The 21,736-nt window shown below is 37.4% G+C and overlaps 1 long non-coding RNA gene across 4 annotated transcripts; it reads left to right on the top strand.

Moving 5' to 3' along the window:
• Positions 1–3,188: 3,188 nt before the first annotated feature.
• LOC145550295 (uncharacterized) lies at positions 3,189–18,269 on the top strand. 4 transcript variants are annotated; one of them, XR_014086203.1, is made up of 10 exons: positions 3,189–3,206; positions 4,209–4,244; positions 4,546–4,575; positions 5,233–5,268; positions 5,996–6,026; positions 6,604–7,724; positions 7,809–8,006; positions 14,697–16,212; positions 16,290–16,362; positions 16,454–18,269. It is a non-coding gene; the product is annotated as an uncharacterized LOC145550295 (long non-coding RNA). The 4 variants fall into 4 exon arrangements; XR_014086202.1 differs by having other exon boundaries at positions 6,604–8,006; XR_014086201.1 differs by lacking the exons at positions 3,189–3,206; positions 4,209–4,244; positions 4,546–4,575; ... (2 more) ...; positions 6,604–7,724; positions 7,809–8,006 and having other exon boundaries at positions 10,059–16,212; positions 16,454–16,550; positions 16,732–18,269.
• Positions 18,270–21,736: the final 3,467 nt, after the last annotated feature.

The following is a 21,736-nucleotide window of genomic DNA, read 5'->3' as shown; positions in this document are numbered from 1 at the left end:
TATATATGTGTGTGTGCGTGTGTAGTCAGAGGAGACAGGTGAAGCCGAGCCCCATCTGTCATCATGGAAAATAAAATGTAATAAAATCGTTTAAATTGCATTGCTATTTTCAAATAGCTATTTTTTACTTAGCTTAACTAATTCTGATTATTTTTTATTAAAAATCGCTGGATTTTTGCATTTTCCCACTAAAATGCTCAGAAGCGAAGCCGGTGATTATATATACATTACTGATTTTCTCTCTGTCTCTCTCTCTCTCTCTCTCTCTCTCTCTGTCTCTCTCTCTCTCTCTCTCTCTCTCTCTCTCTCTCTGTCTCTCTCTCTCTCATATATATATATATCAGTGAGGTTTATAGTTGCTGAGGCAACGACTTAATACTTAATTATGATTAAGTATAATTAATCAGAATCGGATTTACACATCTGGAACCCTGCATGCTATTGTTTACATAATGAAATTTCGCGCATGCGTGCAATCCAGGAGGGCATAAAGGCTATTCCTTTACATGCCATCTATATCCCAACGCAGTCACAATGAGCGCCCCCAGCCATGAGGCATGAGAACTGCCTTCCTCAGGTTGAATCTGTTCTCTGCGTTTCTGATCTCTCATCAGTACACGAATCACATTACACACACTGTTGATGACAATAAAAACACAGTACATTAAATAAATAGAACAACCATCCTGTTTGATAACAGGGAGCTAGCATGTTAGCGAGTTGCTAACATGTAAACAAATGGCAGTTCCGATTTGCGGCAGAAGTTGTGCCCATAAATTATACAAAGCTTCATTTACACCATATAAATGCAAAATGTACCAATGTGGACTATGTATCATACATTATAATGAACTGACAGCTCTTTCTATGACTCGTCACATTGTGACGAAATCACGCACAAATCAGAGACTAAATTGCAGCAAGATTTTATTCCTACTGTCTCAACACTTAAGATTCCTCGCACAAAGCAATAAAATGATATAAATTCTACTATAAAGTAAGAGATTACAATGAAAAATGCCAATTTTATCGGTTCCCAAAACGTGGGTTTTCTGCACAAATCCAGGTTGGAGAAATCTCCCTCCGCACCATTTTGCTTTTCGCTTCCACACACGAAGCAGGAAGATAGCGGGGAGGGTAATCAGCTTGGCTCGAGTGATCTTTGAAACAGGAAAGCGCCGTCGTTAGCACCTCATTCAGAGCTGCTAACAACTCATTCAGAAAGCATGGGATGGGGTTTCATGTGAATTTCGACCCTGAAGTGAGGTTACAAAGCCAATATTTCCACGCGTATTTGATGACAGGGAATTTAAAGGGACACGCCCCTTTAAATCCGTCAGCTGATTTTAATTAGCCGTAAAACATTTTGGGCAAAACTTGTATGCGGGATAGTTTTCGAATGATGAAAGCCTTCTTTAACGGGCAATAAAAAAAAAATAAAAATAAATAAAAATTTAAAAAAAAAGTCCTGCGTAGCGTTTGTTTACGGAGATAGCCTAAGTAGGGCTAAAGAGGTTTTAAATAAACTTTAGTGATAAAGCTGAGGCATGTTGTTATTTTAATTCATATTTGTTCTCTTGATTTTGCTTTTCTTTTTGTCATTTTCAGAAGACAACATGTAAACTTACAAATCAACCCAAACAAGCGAGAGGTTCATATTAAAAATGACAAAATCATTAACATTTCTGGATGTTGCTGTGGAGAAGAGAAGCATCAGAGCAGATATAAGAATGAAACAATATAATTATTGTTAATATATGACTCGAAGCGTTAATCTTCCTATACCTACGAGTCTTTCTACTTTTTCTTGCATTTTCGGCAGCAGTCATTGTCGGTTAGCAATTCTTATAATTCTCGTAGCCATTCTTCAAGACAACTTCTTGAAGCTCATAAAAAATACAATTATTCAGTATTAATCATTTTTATTTGTGGCATTATTAATCATTATTTACTTGTGTTTGTATAGTTATATAAATATGTATTGATATTATTAAATAATGTATTTAATTTTGAACGGCTGTGTGCTTTGTAATATGCTGATCATACATCAATATCAGAATATTCCATTCCTATTGTTATAGCAGTAAGCATATTTAAATATGCTGAACTATGTAATAAAAACATACTTAAAAAATACAATTGTTTATAAATGTAGCTTTGATAGATGTTTGAATATGGTTTCCAGTAACAAAAAAGCGTGTTATGATCGATTAAATGCGCTGATACGTCATCGTGCCTGCTAAACACAGAACGCTGAGTGGGTGGACCGCTCCAAGATGGCCGCCCGAGATTTAGACGAGAGCTGTCACTCATCAACAGAGCGGTGTTTATGACAGTGATGAAGAAGTGCTATTTAATAAGAGTTAAATCTAATACTTTGAACAAAAGCCACAGTAAGGCATGAGTAACGAAGGGAAATAAGGAGTCTATATGATTTTGAATGTAATTATTTAAATTTTGCTTAAATGGTTTGCACCTCGGGGCCACCGTAGTAAAATCGATAATGTGGGTGTAATCCTAATCTAGCCCTCACTTAATTTTATTAACTGCGGGATGAAGAAAAAAATACCTTTCAGTATGGATGCAACCATGACTCTGAGGGTGGATAATTTCTCCCAATGCCCGCCCTTGCTGAAGGTCCTGCTTTAGTGTGTTAGGTGCTCTGTGGCGAGAACAAGAGTACAAACAAGAACGCGTAAACCTGCCACGGCTTTATGGACATGCGCAGTTCAGTGGCTTTAAGTGGCGTTCCTTGAACGTCACATGCATTTGCTGAGCGGGGCAAGCCCCTGCCGTCTCTCCCACAGTAAGTTAAAATTTTTCTATTTAATATTTTGTTTATGACAGTGATGAAGAAGCAGTGTTATTTAATGAAAATTTATGCTAATACATTTTGAACTTTCAACAAATGCCAGAGGAAGGCATAAGTAACAAAGGGACTTAATAATTAGTCTATATAATTTTGAATGTTAGAATTAATTTTAAGGCGATAAAAAATAAATGCAGTTGTAAATGGTATGTTTCAAAGCACGAGTTGTACACGAGACTTAAAACTGGTGCCAAATCTTTCTTGAATTGATTTAACAAGCTTGTAAAATCCACAGTCGTAATCAAAGTGGAAATATCCGAGTGCTCCTGAATGTCTCTGACGTTTTGCTTGGCGTTCTCTGCCGTTACGTTCTCACTTCTTCGTTTGTGTCCAACAGGTAAGCGGTGTTTTAATTAGGTCTGTTGTAATAATAAAATTATAAACAATGAGAGACAGTTTCGTTGTCAAAGAGTTATTACATAATTGCTTAAGTGTGGCTGTAACTTAATAAGGTTGAAAACAGCTATATGTAGTTTTTTTCTGATAGCAAACAATCATTAGCATATGCTAAAATTGACGGCTGCTGTATAACTCGAATGAAAACCAGTCTATTAAGATTGAAGAGGGTATTTCCAATTAACTTAATTTATAACCATGTATGTTAGTATTTGTCTTCATGGTCAGCTTCTATTCAGCTAACTATGTATAAAATTGCAACCGTAATCTCGGAGTTAATTAGACTTTCCTGTTCAACTGAAACTGGGACTGTCAACCGTTAAGGGGCTGTTAGGCCGTTAGATAAACGTTGGTTTGTTCTTGGGTTGTGCCTTGTAGAGGTGGCTTGCAGTAATCAGAAAATGTAAAAGATGAAAGACGGTTTTATTGTTAAATATATTAATAACTGCTTCTTAACGAATCGCTATACCATAATGAAGTTATAGACAGCTAACTATCTTATTTCTTATAGGTGCCGACCGTTAGCATCACATGCTAACATTGACGCCTACTATATAACTTAACTGAAAACCACTCTATTCAGAATGAGGAATGTATAATAATCAAATTAACCTTATGCAGTATAATTTTTATAATCTAATTTCTAACTATATATGTTAGCATTTGTCTTTATGTTCAGCTTCTACTCAGCTAACTAGTTAAAAAGAAATGGAACCGTAATAGTCACAGTTAATTGGACTTTCCGGTTAACCTGGAAATGTTAAGAATTAATGTAAAGAATATTAATCTGTTTGTAAACCCGATTTCTGTAGTGAGTTTATTAATTTATGTAAATATTCCAAGATAAATAGCTAATAATGAACTGTGCTTTCCAACGTGTTTTTATTTTTTTTTTTTTTATCAAGTCAATAATTGTAAGATAACACACAGTGTCTTTTCACAGACTGAAAGAAAACTGCTCACCAACGTGCTTTGGCTGGTAAGTACATTGCAAAGTTCAGCAGCCTGTCAAGCACAAATGCTTTTAACAATAAATTAAGGCAAGACTGGACATTTTATACTGCTCCTAATACATATGATAAATAATATTGATCTATTTGCAACTCGGATTCATAATATTTATGAACATATTTATTAAAATTATTTACTTTTTTTTTTATTCTTGCTAGTATTCAAAGTGAAACAGCAAATAGTGAACAGTATCCATTTACCAATGTGTCCGGTCGTACTGGTGGTGTCTGTGGACCCTTGGATAACTTTGACTATGTGTCTTTTCTCAGACAGAACACTGTCCCGACGTCCTTTGGCTGGTAAGTACATTATTTTTTAAAGATAAACTGCTTCTAGATCACATCAGCAAACTGCATTCCAACATTCTCTATTTGGAAAGAATGAAAATATGACCAGATAGTGACAATGAGGAAAACCTGAAAATGTTTGACAGTTTCATTCTGAACTAACATCTCATGAACACAGAAATCTCACAAATTGAGATTGTTTAGATCAAAACTTAAAAGCTTTTTAGCAAACTTCCACATTTTGTTGAAATATTTTTTTTTCTGTACTGTGCTACCATCTTTGTGCAGTAAACCAATGTGTAATGTGGTGGTGATCTTATGGGCTGTCTAAAATCCATTTATATTACAATCTTAGACTAACATTTAAAAAAAAATTTCTGTTAATTTAGAGTGTCTTAAAACCAGACTCAATACATTTTTTAAAAAATCTTCTCAGACAGAACTCTGTCTGAGAAAATAAATAAGTTGATAGTGTCACTCCCAACTCTTATCTTCATTGCTATAGCATTTCAGATGCACTAATTAAAAAGGCCCAATTAGGGACAAACGCTCACAGCAGTAGCAGAATGATGCAAACATAGGACTGATGCTTTTTAAGTTTGTCAGTTTTGTGTATTTGCTCCTGTCAAATAAATTCAATAAATTCAACTGTTGTTTCCCTCCTTTCAGACTACCTAGACATTGCCCCCACTTCTGCTCAGTGAGGTGAGTACTAGCAATGTGTGGCTTTATTTGATTAAAAAAAGTTAGCTGTCACTGAACACCTCAGTGATTGTTTAAAAAAAACACTGAGGGTTGTGTACGTAGTTAAATGTACAAGACTTTAGCATCTTTAAACCTGTGTAAGACAGCTACTGAAAGTCATTTGATCAACAACTGGATATGATGACATCCATGTTTCTACATTTAAACCAGTGTCTGATTCTCATCACAATGTTTGAATTCATTCAGGGTCAGAATTTATGTGCTTTGACTTGCTTTTGATGGGCAGAATCAGTCTTTTGGGAGCAGGACTAACTGAAGCTACATGGAACATTTTTATTTTTTTAGAATAGAAATACTCTTTATTGTGTCACATGGAAAAATGTGAATGTCAACAGTAAGCAAAGAATACATAAAAAATAACACCCTTTAATTGTTTGAGAAAGGAATGTTTGTATTTGGATTTGAATATCTGATGATAACCTAATTTATGTCACTTAGACATCTCTAATCAGACAGGTGTATGCTGCCAGTTAAAAAAGAACCTGGTATTCGTTCTGAACATGACACGCTTATCTTCCAAGAGGTTGTTATGAGCTGACAAGTCCAGAAATGTTTAGATCAAAGCAGTTTGTGTACAGACACCAAAGAACCTTAGCGGATATGTGTTCTGGACCCCAGAATGTTTTCTGATCAGCTACTAAGAAAACGTTTTTACACTCCCTCACAGAGAGAAGTGGATCTAGACACCTTCCTCCCTGGTGAGCGGATGTTCCAACGTGGATCAGCCGAGCTGTCACAGCTGATCCAACCTGACGCACACACAATTTTAATAAAATCATATCTACAAACATTTGCCTTAAATTGGATCCAAACAGGATATGTTGGTTATGCTCACATGACAACCCTGTTGTCCAAAACCCTGTAAGAAGCATGACTCAGTACAGCAACAACCCTCTGAGTTGTTTGGTGGACTAATGATGAGGTTTTCTGTCTTGATGAGGTTTTCTGTCACTCACTTTAAGCTCTGATCAAGAAGGTCCAAAGCAACATTAAATTCTTCTAAAGCAGCTGCTGGCTCTTTTATCTGTTGGTATGCTGGGATACAGCTTATTTCGTATTGAATCAGTAATATCATAATCTACATTCATTGAATTATTTCAATAAAGGTCATGAAAACACAGCAACAACCCAATTCACACCACATAGCTTAGTTCACAATAGTAGTAGCTATGCATCTCTGCATAGCTTGAACCTTATCAGATGAAATCTGACCCAGAAACTGCTCTGTTGAGAATGTTTCATTTTGATGTCTATTGGCTGTTCTTTGTCTCGCAGGTGTTCCACGGACCCTCTTTCTCTAACCACTGTCGGAAGCATTTTAATTTTCCAACTGTGTTTTTTCCTTTCCTCTTCTTTCCAACATATCTGGAAAACCATTTTCTGTGCATTTTTCTATTCCATCCCTAAACTGACAAGCATTTCCACAAACCAGCATCCCAATAGGTGGCCTGGTTTTTCCGAATTCAGGAGCCGGTTTACCAGTAACCAGAGTTCCCTTTTTTTCTTCAACCATCAGTTTACTGCCAAATTGATGTTTGCCTGTCTCTCTTAATCTAGTTTACCAGTAACTAGATCTGTTTTCCCCTCACATCTTACGTCCTGTGACCTCTGAACAGTTGTGACATTTTCTGAATATCGTGGCATCCATTTTCTGAATCTCATATTGTGGCATCTATCATAAATGCATTTCATGTCATGTGAAATCATTTCTTGAACTGAGTTTACCAGTAACTCATCTGACTATCTATTGAGAACCTGAGAGAATCTCCCCTCTCACTGCTCTGTCTTTCCTATCTACCTCTCTCCGCTGTAAGAGTAAATAACTGGGAAGCTTGACACTAAGACGTCTTGTTGAGTAATAATTTAATAAGTTTGAAAAGCTTCCATTTCAAAATTGGCTGAAAATAAATAATTACTCAAACAGGTCAACTAAAAACTTGATCTGGATAAATTTTAAAATTGAAAACAAAAATTGTTTTCTACTGAAATACATTGCTCCAATTCTATTTGGACTTAAGTAAAGCTCTCGTCTTGTCTGGCGAAATAGACATATAGATCATTATTGGCATAAAGTTGAAAACGGTAAAAAGAAAAAACTTTGAAGTTTGGTATTTCTAAGACGTCTTTTTGAGTAATCTGATTTGGACCTGAAGTTTGAAAAAAGTTCTATTTCAAAATTGGATTATAATTTTCTATTTTAAATAATTTCTGAAACAGATCAGCTAAATACTTGATCTGTATACATTTAAAAACTGAAAATTAATCTTCTGAGCTAAATCTTTATTGAACAAAATTCCAATTGGACTGAAGTAAAGCTCATTTTTTATCTGAGCTGCCTAATTCGTGTTCCTGCTTGCTGCTACTGACGTTGGACTGAACTTCAGGTTTGTGCACAGGTTTGTACTGACTAGCTATTCAACACTAATACATTGATTGTAAGTGCATTGGTGTAGTTTTGTGTTGTATCTGCTTATCTTGAGATAAAAAGATCAACGACCATTGGAGTTGCTGTTTCCTGCCTGACCTGTCCAGAAGTCTAATCAACAATGCCCAGAAAGAATCAGCGTTCCCAGGCTCAGAAGCTCAGATGGCAGAAGGAGAAACAGCCTCAGAGCGATAAAGTGACAGGTACTGACTCGGAGGACAAGTCAGTTGAAGAGTCTGTTGAGCGACAGCAGGTAAACAATATAAGTGAAAACAGTTTATCCTCTGTGGTAACAGTTTCTAATGGAAACACTGCCAAACCAGTATTCCAGCATAATGCAAAAGATACAAAAAGTGCATCACAAATGTCTTATGCTGACATGGTGAAAAGGGGACGTGGTTCAGCTCAGCAGTCTCGAGTTAATGTAGAACTTCAGCCATCAGTGATAAATGTGTGTGCCTCACGGAGTCAAGATTCGTTAAAATATGGAAAATACAGGAACAGTCAGTGTATGGCCAACAGTTTGGTTTTTCTGGCTTTTTTCCATGAGAATGAAACAATTACCAGACCAGATCTTGACCTCATTCTGGATAAAGGTGATGCAGTGTACAGAACGGCTAGAGAAAGATTTCCTCGTAGCATCCATTTGGCAACTGATGAACTACCAAATGAGGTACTGGCACGCAGGTCAACATATCAGATCGCCATGACTCCAGTACCCGTATGTGGAACATTTGGAGGTGGACAGAGTTTTCCAAGCCTGGAAAAAGCATTGAGACAATTGTCATCAGATGTACAATATGGGCTGCTGATCATGTCAGGCTTGGCCATTGGGGTTTTTAGAAGCAGATTTTGTGAGTATGGATACTTTGACCCACACACAAGGAACAAAAATGGAATGCCAATGACATGCAATCTTTTAAACTTTGGCACAGCAGTGATGCTGAAATTTTCCCGTCTTAGTGACATGATTCACAGATTAAAATCAGTGTACACAATGCTTAATGTTCCATCATCTTGTGCATTTGAACTCCAGCCCCTCTCATTTTACCAGAGAGATGCTTCAGACACAGTTGGCACCTCTCCACTGTTAAATGAATCTGAGACACCAACTGCTGTTCAGCAAGAGGTTGAGTCTGCTTCCCTGACACAAAACATTCCTGCTCTTGAGTCAAACATCAATGTTGAAGTCATGTGTCCTGTTGCAAGTGGTCCTTCTGATGATGTAATTGAAGGTGTATCTAATGCAGTTAGTTTTATGTCGTCTGTCACACAAGAAAATATAGTACTCCCCATTTCCAGTGAAACAAAAAATGCAACAAGTGCACTTTTGGAAATGTCTTTGAAACTGTCAAAGTACCCTAAAGCGAAAAGAAAAAAGATGAAGATGAGACTACTTAAGGCAGAGATACCGAAACAAAGAAAAGAGAATCAAAAAAGGAAGGAAAGAGAAAACTATGCGTTAAGCGAGTCCTTCAGAGCAAAGAAAATATCTTATTCTCACAGGAATTTTCAAAACAACCCTGAAGGGAAGCAGAAGAAAAACCTGTACATGAAAAATCTGTATAGACAGAGTTATGAGTTTAAAGAGAAACAGAGATCACGCATCAGAACAGCTTACAAAGAGAATGAAAAATTTAAACAAAGACAAAAATACTATGTGAGTAATTTATACAGAAATAATCCTAGATTTCAGGAACGACAGAAAAGCTACATGAGAAATTTATACAGAAATAATCCAACATTTAGACAGAGACAGAGGTCTTATAAGACTGAGCTTTATGCAAAAAACAGAGAATTCAGGCTCAGACACAAAGAACTGATGAAATCCCTAATGAGAGACAAATACAATAAAGACAGTTCATTCAGGATGCTGCAAAAGAACAGATGTGCACTGAATGTAAAAAGAAAATACAGACAGATGAAAAGATTTCCTCAGAGAGAAACGGAGAATCTTGAAACATGTGTTGCACAAACTAATACGCCAGAGAACAGACTGATTAATGAAGCCATTTCAGTTTTCAGATTAAATATAAAGGCTGGCCCTACTTATGTGTGCACTGTGTGTCACAAGTCCTCGTTTCCCAACCAAGTAGAACTCTGTAAAAGGTCAAATTATGTAAAGAAACCAGATGTGGTTGAACAGTGTCTAACAGGCAAGTATGTCCATGTTTGCGATGAAAGCTGCATGGATAGACAGTGTACAGTACCTCATGAGAGAAGTCAAGAGTGGATTTGTCACACCTGCCACAGACATCTAAAGAAAGGATACATGCCAACACTAGCAGCAGCTAACAAACTTGACTTGGCAGAAATTCCCAGTGAACTGTCAGATTTGAATATTCTGGAAAGACACCTGATTGCTAAGTGCATACCTTTCGCAAAGATCATTCCTCTTCCAAAAGGCAGACAAAGATTAATAAGGGGCAATTTTGTGTGTGTACCATCAGAGCTCCAAGAGACAGTCAATGCCTTGCCCCGGCTTCGGAGTGAGTCCCAAGTGATGAGAGTAAAATTGAAGCGACGTTTGTCCTATAGAGGTCATCAACTTTTTCAGACAGTAACCTGGTCTAAACTAATCTCTGCATTACTAAAACTGAAGCAGATTCATCCAGAGTATCGGGACATAAATATTAGACATGAAGCTGAGCTTTGTGACCCTACACTTCCTGATGATGATGACGATGATGATGACGATGATAGCGAAGTAAGTATGGATGAGGATGACTATGATGAAGCAGATCTGATGGAAATTGACGAGTATGAGAAAAATGCTTTATGTGAGGCTGAAAATGATCAGGACAATGATTGTGAACAACTCCAGCCACAGATGAATGACGGAGAAGAAGGTGATTTGCCAAATGGAGGATTTGCTATAGAATCATGCCTTCAGCCTCCTGACATATCAGAAGAGATACTTTGTTTCTCTGAAAGTACATACTGCTTGGCGCCGGCACAATCAAATTCACCCGTCAGCTTTTTTAAGACCCCAAATTTGGAATCCATGAGCTTCCCGGTACAATTTCCAACATCAGAGAACACTTTGGACACAAGGAGACTCATTAAAGTGACACCAAGTGGATATTTCAAGTCACGGCTATTTCATGTTGATAATCGCTTTGCCAGAGACCCAACATACTTGTTTTTTGCACAGTTTGTGACAGAGATACACTTGGCTAACAACAGCATGACGATTCAGCTACGAAAAGGAAAGACCAGAACCAGAGATGGTCGCAGAATAACCTCAGGTATGTTGCAGGACAAACGAGAGGTTGAGAAACTGGTGAGAAATAAAGACGCCATGAGATTCATGCAACCTCTAAGAGGTACTCCAGCATACTGGAACAGAGCAACAAAAGACTTGTTCAGTATAATTCGTCAAATTGGCACCCCCTGTTTTTTTGTCACGTTTTCAGCTGCAGAGTTCAGATGGCCTGAAATCATTCAAGCCATAAAGAGGCAACAAGGTGAGGAAATTGATGTCGACGCTCTTGACTGGACCGCCAAGTCTGAGATTCTGCGATCCAATCCTGTCACCTGCATGCGTTTATTTGATAAGCGAGTTGAGGCACTTTTCAGAGATTTGTTGCTGTCAGATGCTCAGCCTTTGGGAAGAGTGATTGACTATTTTTACAGAGTTGAGTTTCAGCACAGAGGAAGTCCACACATCCATGCGATGCTATGGGTTGAAGGAGCTCCACAGCTGGATGAGTCAGACGATCAAACTGTGTGTAATTTTGTTGATAAATACATCTCGGCACAGCTTCCTGATCCAGACAGAGAACCAGAACTGTATCGGAAAGTTTCTGAAGTTCAGAGGCACAGTAAGAATCACACCAGATCTTGTTTCAAGAGTGTGAACTCTGGTTGTCGATTTGGTTTTCCAAAGCCCCCCTGCAGAAACACAGTGATCTCCAGACCAGGTGAGAACAAGGACACTGAAACTGCCAAAGCCAAACTCAGACCTTTGATGCAACTCCTGAACGAACCTGAAGTCGCTTCCATGAGTTTAGAGCAGATCCTTTCTCGGTGTCACTTGACGCTAGAAGAGTATGAATCTTGTCTTCAGACCATGAACAAAAAGACTGCCATCTACTTGAAGCGTGATCCCAAAGATTGCTGGATAAATGCTTACAATCCACATCTGCTTAAAGCTTGGGACAGTAACATTGATGTGTCTTTTATACTAAATGCCTACTCATGCATACAGTATCTAACAAAATACATCACAAAGAAAGAAAGTGGACTGTCAGAGTACCTGAAAACAGTGATTGACAATTCAAACATGGACCGAGTCAATGAGTGTGATGAAATGAAAGCGATCATGCAAGCGTACTCTAAAAAGCGAGAAATTAGTGCTCAGGAGTGTGTTGCTCGTGCCTGTGGATTAAAGATGAAAAACTGTTCCCGCAGTGTTGTGTTCATACCCACAGACGATAATCCTGTAAAGATGAGTCGGCCAATGTCTTTCTTGGAGGATATCCCATCGGATTCCTGCAATATATGGATGACCAGTTTGACGGATAAGTACAAAGCAAGGCCTGAAATACCCGAATATGAGGAAATGTGTTTGGCTGATTTCGCTGCTACCTGCAGGTTTGTAAGTTCAGAGAAGGCAAGCACTAATGGTGTTTTACCACTTTTAAATCAGCTGGGATTTGTAACAAGGCGAAAAAATGACAAGCCCTCCGTCATCCGCTACTATCATTGTTCTAAAGAGAAGGAACCGGAGCAGTTTTATGCCAGATTACTGAGACTGTACCTTCCTCATCGGTCAGAGTTTGAAATTCGAAGCGTCAGTCTTCCTACCTACGAGTCCTTTTACTCCTCTGGCTGTGTCCGCCTACCAGGTTCAGACCTCCTTGAAACCGTCAAAAGTGTTGTCAAGAGAAACAGAGACAAATATGAGAAAAACAGTGAGGAGATTGAGAGTGCCCTTGAAGAGTTTGAGGAAAGCAGAGACCATGTGATTGATGAGTGGTGTAATCTTGCTCCTGATTCTGAAGTTGTGAGGTTGCAGTGTGACGACGACCTTCAGCCGGCAGAGCCTGAAAACGAACAGGAAAATGTACCAGACTTTTGTCCTCAGTCTTCTGCCGTCAATGAAATGCGAGCCATCAGAGAACCTCCCGCTATGGATCCGAATTTGCTGAGACAAATGTATCAGAACCTGAACCAGAAGCAGGCCTGTATTTTCTATGCCATCAGAGACTTCTGCCTTAAACTTGTGTGCGGTCTGAAACCAGAGCCATTTTTTCTGTACGTAAACGGTGGGGCAGGTACTGGAAAGTCGCATCTGATTCGATGCATTTACTCAGAGGCACGCAAAATACTCAGCAGGCTGCCACGCTTCTCAGAGGATGCTGATATTTCTGCTCCAACTGTTCTGCTCACTTCTTTCACTGGAACGGCAGCTTTCAACATCGGTGGAACAACACTGCACTCTTTGTTTAAACTTCCAAGGTCGTTAAAACCTCCAATTCAAGGTCTTGGCAATCAGTTGGATGAAATCAGGTCAGAACTATTCAACGTTCAAATCTTGATCATTGATGAGATCTCAATGGTTTCTAAGCCCCTCTTTGCTTATGTGGATGCACGGCTCAAACAAATCAAAGGAAGTCATAAACCATTTGGAGATGTATCTGTATTGGTGCTCGGCGATTACGCTCAGCTGAAACCAATTCGCCAATCTACACCTCTTTGTGTACACGACCCAGCGGATATTGACTTGTGGCAGGAACATTTTCAAATGACCTCTCTAACTGAGATTATGAGGCAAAAAGATGATATTGCGTTTGCAGAGATGCTGAACAGAATTCGGGTGAAAGGAAAAACTGATGAATTGTCTCAGGCTGACAGAGATTTGTTATCACAAGCCATCACAGAACCAAGTCTTTGCCCTGCTGACGTTTTGCACATTTTTGCAACCAATAAGTTGGTGGATGAACACAATTTGGCAACTCTGAACTTGTTACATTCCAACATCATCACCATCGACGCAGATGACTTCCAAAAGGATCCACGAACAGGCAGAATGGCACGCAAAGAAAGACCATGCAAGGGAGGTAGAAATGATTTAGCAGACACTTTGAAAGTTGCCGTTGGAGCTCATGTCATGCTTACCAGAAATATCGATGTTCAAAATGGACTAGTTAATGGTGCATTTGGTGTCCTAACAGCTGTTGTAACTTCTGACACTGATGAACACAGCATCAGTAAGCTGGGCCTGACAATGGATAATCAAACAAGTGGGACCAGAAACCAAAGTGGACCTTCAGAGACTGCCAATCTTGTTTACATCGAGAGAGCGGAGGAGAATCTGAAGCTAAATGGAGTGGTACGTAGACAGTTTCCTGTGAAACTGGCTTTTGCTTGTACTATTCACAAAACCCAAGGCCTAACAACAAATGCAGCTGTGGTGTCTTTGAAGAAAATCTTTGAACCAGGTATGGCATACGTAGCTCTCAGCAGGGTAACGTCTCTCAGTGGACTCTACCTACTGGATTTCGACGAAAAAAAAATATTTGCCAATCCTCAAGTCACTGCAGCTCTTCAGACAATGAGACAAGCCAGCGTAGATGACATGATGCCTCTTCTTCAGGTGAAAGAAACTTTAAACAGGCCAGAAACACTGGTAATTGTTTCGCATAACACCGAGGGACTCCCATCTCACATCTGTGACATAAGAAAACATCACGAACTGTGTCTGGCAGATGTGCTGTGTCTGACTGAAACTCACCTAAAAGGATCTTTTGTTTACGACAATCTGCATCTGGATGGCTACAATATGTTCAAACGAAACAGACATGTGTCATACTCAAATTTTCCCCAAATGGCTTCCAAAAGTGGAGGTGGTGTGGCGGTTTATGTGAGAAACCATATTAAGGTTAATGAAAGAAAATATTTGCAAAATGTGACTGATCTTGAATTTGTGGCTTTGAAGGTTGAGTCTCCATTCAGGGCAGTGATTGCAGCTGTGTACCGACCTCCCGACTACAGCCTGAGACCGTTCCTGGAAAATCTGGTAAGCCTTCTGGATGCACTGGAGATGTTGGACTGTCACCCTGTCATTGTATGTGGAGATTTCAACGAGAATCAGGTACGCAGTTCACCAGGGCAAATTCTGGAGCTGTTTCAGTCTCGGGGATATGTTCAGTTGATCACTTCTGCTACCACAGAGAAAAACACATTGCTTGATCTAATTTTCATTTCTCAGCCACAGAAATCTTTACATTCAGGTGTGATGAGAACATACTACAGTTACCATGATCCTGTGTTCTGTGTCCTGTCCACAACCGAATCATCAGAGGTCTGTGAGTAAAAGCATGCCAAAGGTAAACTTTTTTTAAAATGACTGTATTTCCTCTTAAAATGTCTTACACAACAGCGTTCCTAATTATATTTCTTCAAATCATTACATTATTCAGCCAATAAGAGTTATGCCATTTTTTTAAATATTAGGAATCCAAACAGTTTATGTTTTAAGAATATTGCAATTTTTCCAGTGATAAACTTTGTGGTAGAAACTATTAAAGTTATATATATGAGGCTTTTGTCACAAAATCTAACCATTTGATTAAACCTAAATAAGTCTGCTCATTTAGATTTGAGACTTTAAATTAAAGATCAATTTAATATAATATAAATATATATATATAGTATGTAATATAGGATATGATTAATGTAAAATTCAAATTCATACAAACTTTAAAGAAGTTGTGGCTTGTGCATTTATATTGATAAGTGCACAAACCACAACTCTTTCAGCAGTTCTAAACAAGCTGCTACAGTAGATCACAAAACAAATTCACCAGGAGGTCTGTGTGTAACACAGGCTTCCTCATGAACCAATAACATGCCAGCTGATGCCCCCTCGGGCTGAAAAATGGGAGTTTAGGAAGGGTTCAGGCATAGTGGGTGGGTAGGTGGGTGGGGGGCTTTGACTAGGAACATTTTAGTCTCAACATCAGTTAACACCACCTGAAAAACGACTGCAAGCTTCAACATCTCCTCCAGTTCACACTCGACCAAAACAGAAGATCCTACTGCATCCTAACACGACAGTCGTTATTGAAGGCACAGGGTGAAATGCATCCTTTCAGCTCACAACTGAGCACTGGTGACCACTGAGGGAAAAAAAGAACTTCCTTACACAGAAACATGTTCTCCAGCTTGAGCACTCAGAGACATGTCCTCTTGCTGCATCAGTCAAGGGATATCCTACTGCTGCGGCTGAAGTGGAGCTATTTGATTTGTAAGTGTAAATGTTCTCTTCTTTTCTCTGAGAATGCTATTGTTACTCATGATAAATCTCTTTGCATTACAGATTAAAGTGTCTTAAGTTGTAGCTCGGCCATCCACTCCAATCAAGCTGAGACTCTCACAGCTAAACATGAAGTTAACATCTGTTCATGAAACTTCACTTACAAGACATTGTGTCTCCTGCAGCAAGGTTGAAGGTAACTACCTATCATGTGTCATAGGACGTTTACCGTTTATAGGTCATTACAACACATGTTTTCTCTTGGTTTCTCAGGAGGACTTTCCCATGCATGTCTGGTATCCCCAAGGCATCCCTTTCACCAGCAGAGATGAGGTGCAGCCGACTGGTGAGAACTCAATATTGCTTCTGTTCAACTAACTGAGAAATAACTACAATCTTTGTCCAGCTGACTGTCGTATTTATTTTTTCATCTTTAGTGGCCGTAATGTTAGCGTGTTACGACAGCAAAACGCGTTGTGACAGATGACATGATACAACAGTCAGCATTTCAGGACACCTGTGACGAGGACTGAGGTTTCCATTTATTGATTTATTTTGAATATTACAGTATAAAATCATGCACAGGAACAAGAAATCCAAAAGACAGATATTTTTGGACCACAGTTATCTTAACATGTTTGAAAAGAAGTAGGAAGAAGTAAGAAACTTGAACTGTTTGCTCAGAGGGTTGAAGTGTCTCACTTTTTTCCTGAAGATCTGCACCCATCTGTCCAATGATGTTGCAAACACTGAGCAGGTTAAAGGAAGCTGCAGCGGCAATCAGAAAGGCCCCATCGAGTGTGAACATTTATATCTTCCCAGGGACTGATTTTTATTATTATTTTAACTTGCATCACCAGAATCATCTTCACAACAACCATGTAAATGTGAACTATACACAGTTTTGACAAATTTGTAATTAAGCTCATTTCATTCTGCTAAAATCTCTGTAGATTTGCAGATTTACATCATGTTTACGTACAAATGTGTTTTTTTAATCAGGTTTCCACATGTTGGGTTAAAGTGTCAACTAGTGAAAGTTTAAATATGTAAGATATCAAATCTCAAGTGTTTTAGTTTAGCAGGATTATTTTCATCATACTAAAAGTGGGAATAAGACGGGACTCCTAGTGTGTAAACTTGTGACTTTATGCAATGAGTAATGCTTTGTCACCTGTTGATATTAATGAACATGGTGACAATAAAAAGGAAAGAAAAAACTAAATCTTTACGAGAAACCAAAAAAAGTAAATTATGCTATTGTAATATTTTTAAAGTCACATATTACACAACTGTGAATCCTGTATTTATGTGGGGGGAGGGGTATCAGCTGGTAAAATGTTATGGCAAAGGATTGCCACACTTATGCTATTTGAGCAGCTAATATAGACATCAGGGAAAAGAAAAGAGAAAAGCATTGTCAATTAATTTTAATCATTAGCAAAATTAGAATGAGGGTGTTGAACTAGTATAGTTTAGCAATAGGATAAACTACACTCAGATACTACATTTTAAACTGAATTTGTTTCTTGGGGTGGGGGTTTGGTCACATTCTTTTCAGTAGAGGCTTTGTAATCTTGACATTCCATTCTTTAAGCTTAAGAATGAAAATACAATACATTTCTAAATATAATTGACCATGTCCTCATAGGTTTTTCTGTATCTGTGTAACTTGTACACCTCCAGTTTCACAATGTATTGCTACTACTGTGTTATGCTTTAGTGAGTTTTTTCTTTACTGAAGTATAAAGCATGAATCATTTTTGATCATTTTCATAATCAAAAATAATTCCGTTCTTTTTTTTGCACAGAAAGCTGTTTATTGTGCATGATTTGAGAAGACCTACTTCTCATATCATGTCCTCTAAAAAGCCCAGTCAGTCGTGGCAGATGGCTGCTTGTATCGAGCCTGGATCTGTCAGAGGTTTCTTCCTGTTGAAGGGAGTTTTTCCTCTCCACTGTTGCTCGGTACAAGGGATTGCAAAAAAGTCAATGATACACGGCAAATGTGTTTCACTTTTATGTCCCATTGAGGAGGAATAAATGGTAAATATCATTAAGGCAATGCAATCTTCTGGGTTTCTTTAGAAACTGTTTACTTTGAATAATTCAGAATATTGTACTGCTTGATAGTCTGAATCAAATGAAATGTTTGTATGACTTGACTGAAATAAAAAAGTTCTATGACATTTTACAAAATGTGTGACATTGTGTATTGACAGTATGTAAAGAAAATAAATAGAACTGAGTACATTCTTAGTTTGCCTTTTGATACGCGCAGCATTATTACACTTAGTGCAGTTTTCCAGGTTTATATTCAATTTATTTATTTTGCATTTAAAGTGAGTGTGGTTATGGTCATTTTTTGACCTCAAGTCCCAAATTTTCCAATCCATTTACAAATTAAAAATCTTTTGGTTTACAAAACTCATTTGGCTATTTTACAAAAATTAAATCCATGTAAGGTTTTCCATCACAAACATTAATAAATGTACATCATATATTAATGATGTACATTAATAAATTTACATCATTGTTGCATCGTTGCATGCAACAAAAAGTTTGTTGCATGCAAATCTGCAAAAAACATTTTGTGCGGTGATATTTATAGCTGGTGAGGCTCCAACTTACTTATAATCAGATTTACAAATCTAGACCCTGCATGTTATTGTTTACATAAGGAAATTATGCGCATGCGTACAATGCTGGAGGGCATTAAAGCTCTCCAGCATTGGAGAGCTTTACGCTGCTATGACATCCATAGCAGCGCCGCCTCCGCAGAATAATTCTGTTATAATTCCGTCAAACAAACTTAGACATGTAGATATTATTAAATTCGTGCAAAGGGAGAAACCGTTAAAGTACAACTCAAAACCACGTCTTTCGTATCAGCACAGCTAATGTGTGGCTAGCTCCCTGGTACTGTCTCTTACTCTGCAGTTGAGCTACAATATCTGGGCTCATGAGTGCCCCCAGCGATAAGGCACGAGAACTGCCTCCCTCAATTAAGAATCTGCATGCTGTTTGCTATCTTCAATAATTTGCCGTTAAAGATCGCTCCTCAGCAAACAAAACACGTTACACACACAGTTGGTGACAATAAAAACACAGTACATTAAATACATAGAATGAATTATGGAAAATCAGTTCATACATTAAATGTTTTTAACCATGTTATTTGCGACGTACAGACAGACGGAGCATCGCTCTCATAGAATAACAACCAGTGCAGTTAGCGAGAAGTTGTGCAATCCCAGGTGCTGCATCACTGGCTTTGCTTGTTCAAATTAAATGATAAAGAGATACTTTATAATACAAATCACAGGGTGAACATATCTTTATAAATGGTTTCATTCTTAACTTTCAATGAAAATGTCTGTTACCTGCTTCCTGTGATATATATATATATATATATATATATATATATATATATATATATATATATATATATATATATATATATATACACTTTTACTTCAATTTCGTAACTATTTTTAAAGTCTTCTGCAAGATTTAATCACGTTCAGTAAATCATGTATCAAACTGTTCTGCTTCTGCTGTTCGTTTATGCTTTTTTGTTTTGCTGTCTCACTTCTTCAAATATTTCTGGCTTTGTAATAATTACTGGTTCTGATATTTTATTGTTTTTCCTGTCTTTCTATGTTTCACTGTTCCAACTGTTTCAACTTTTTCTGGTTTTAAAGTATTTTCCACTACTGCTATATTTATACTTTTTGATTTGTTCCACTTTCCAATTATTTCCATTTCTTCTGCTTTCCTTCACTTCTTGTGCTTTTCTCTACTTTTTCTTGCATTTTTGCAGCAGACATTCTGCAAATATGCATTCTCACGGCTGTTTCGCTAGGAACAGCTATTTTTCTAGTTATTATTCTGTCTTCCGTACGTTTTTTGTCGTTTAACTACTCTCACTATCTTTCACTAATTGTACTAATTTATATATCAAAACGTTCAGCTCCTTCAGGAGAATGGTGCTATGACTTTTGGTAAACTTCACTATTGCACTTTTTGAAATAATTGCCCTTTTGTGCAAATCTTTTGCCCCATTATTTCCTATGGTGGAACTCTGTAACTGATTTCAGTTACTTGAGTGGCCACTCTAGTAACTGCCGTTTTTGAACTTTTTCTGCTCTTTTATGAACAAAATTATGCTGTTCATACATATCTCACTGTAGAGAAATATTTTATGCATTAAAATGTAGCCACTAGTGTCTACTTTATGGAATTATTAACCTCATTGTTACAGGATTTACTGTTTTCTGTTAAACTCCTCTGGAGTACAACCTTGTCACACTTTCTCCTATTCTTTCAATGTATTTTCTTCTTGTGCTCTGTTTTTATCTGTGTCTATGCATTCTGCTTGTCTACTTTTCTGTTTCCTTCTGGTTCCACTGGTTTTACTATCTTTTAAGATCTTCTACATATTTAAGCAATTTTATAAATTCATATATCAAACATTTCTACTTCTTCTGACCCTTTTTGCTTTAGTTTTTGCTCTTTTTACTCTTCAAATATTTCTGGTTTACTGTTTCCACTAATTTTTTATACTTATTACTGTTTCACTATTCAATTGTTTCAACTATTCCTGGGATTGCACTAATTTCCTGTTGTTTCAATTATGCTCTTTCTTAATCTCTGTTTCACTTTTTGACTCTGTCAAATAATTCAGGTTGCACACAAACTCCAGCTTCTTCTGCTGAATTCCTCTATAATTTATATATTATATAATTTATACAGTGTAATTCACTATTAATTCACTATTATTTATTAATATAGTATATTCACTATTCAATTGTTTCAACTATTTCTATGTTTCTATGCATTTTGCTTGTCTACCTTTCTGTATATTCCTTTGATTCAACTGGTTTTACTGTCGGCAAAGGTCTTCTCAAACTTTTATGAATTTTATCAATTCATATATCAAACATTTCTGCTACTTCTGACCCATTTTGCTTTTGGTTTTCCTCTGTTTTACTCCTTCAAATATTTCTACTTTTTCTGCTTCCACTAATTTAAGCTTTTTGCTGTTTCACTGTTCAACTGTTTCAACTATTTCTGGGTTTGCTCTAATTTCCTCGTGTGCTAATTGTGCTCTTTCTTTAGCTCTGTTTCACTTTTTGTCTTTTCAAATAATTCAAGTTGCTCACAAACTTCTACTTCTTCAGCTGAATTCTGCAACACTTTTGCTAAGTTTCACTACTTGGCAACGGATTTCTACAATGAATGACTAGCTTTCTTAAGCTTTTCTTACACTTTGTTCTCAAGTTTCTTATATTTCTCCATCAATCATTCTGCAAATATGCTTATTTGGCCCTTTATGTTAAGTTTCACTTCTTCAAATATTTCTGGTTGTGTACTAATTTCAGCTTCAGCTAATTTCTGCAGTTTGCTACATTTCACTGTTCAACTGTTTCAACTATTTCAATTTCTTCTGCTTTCTTCTACTTCTTAAGCTTTTCTGTACTTTTTCTGGCATTTCTGCAGCAGTCATTCTGCAAATATGCATTCTCACGGCTGTTTCGCTAGGAACAGCTATTTTTCTAGTTATCAGTGAGAATGCATTCAATGCATTCTCACTTATAGTGTTTCAGTTTTTCTTTATCTTTATTATTCTGACTTCCGTACGTTTTTTGTTGCTTAACTACTTTCACTATCTTTCACTAATTGTACTAATTTATATATCAAAACGTTCAGCTCCTTCA

This window comes from Poecilia reticulata, unplaced genomic scaffold (genome assembly GCF_904066995.2).
Source record: "Poecilia reticulata unplaced genomic scaffold, P_reticulata-male-v2 Scaffold_31, whole genome shotgun sequence".
Classification (NCBI taxonomy): domain Eukaryota; kingdom Metazoa; phylum Chordata; class Actinopteri; order Cyprinodontiformes; family Poeciliidae; genus Poecilia; species Poecilia reticulata.
This window is presented reverse-complemented; position numbering and strand designations above follow the sequence as displayed.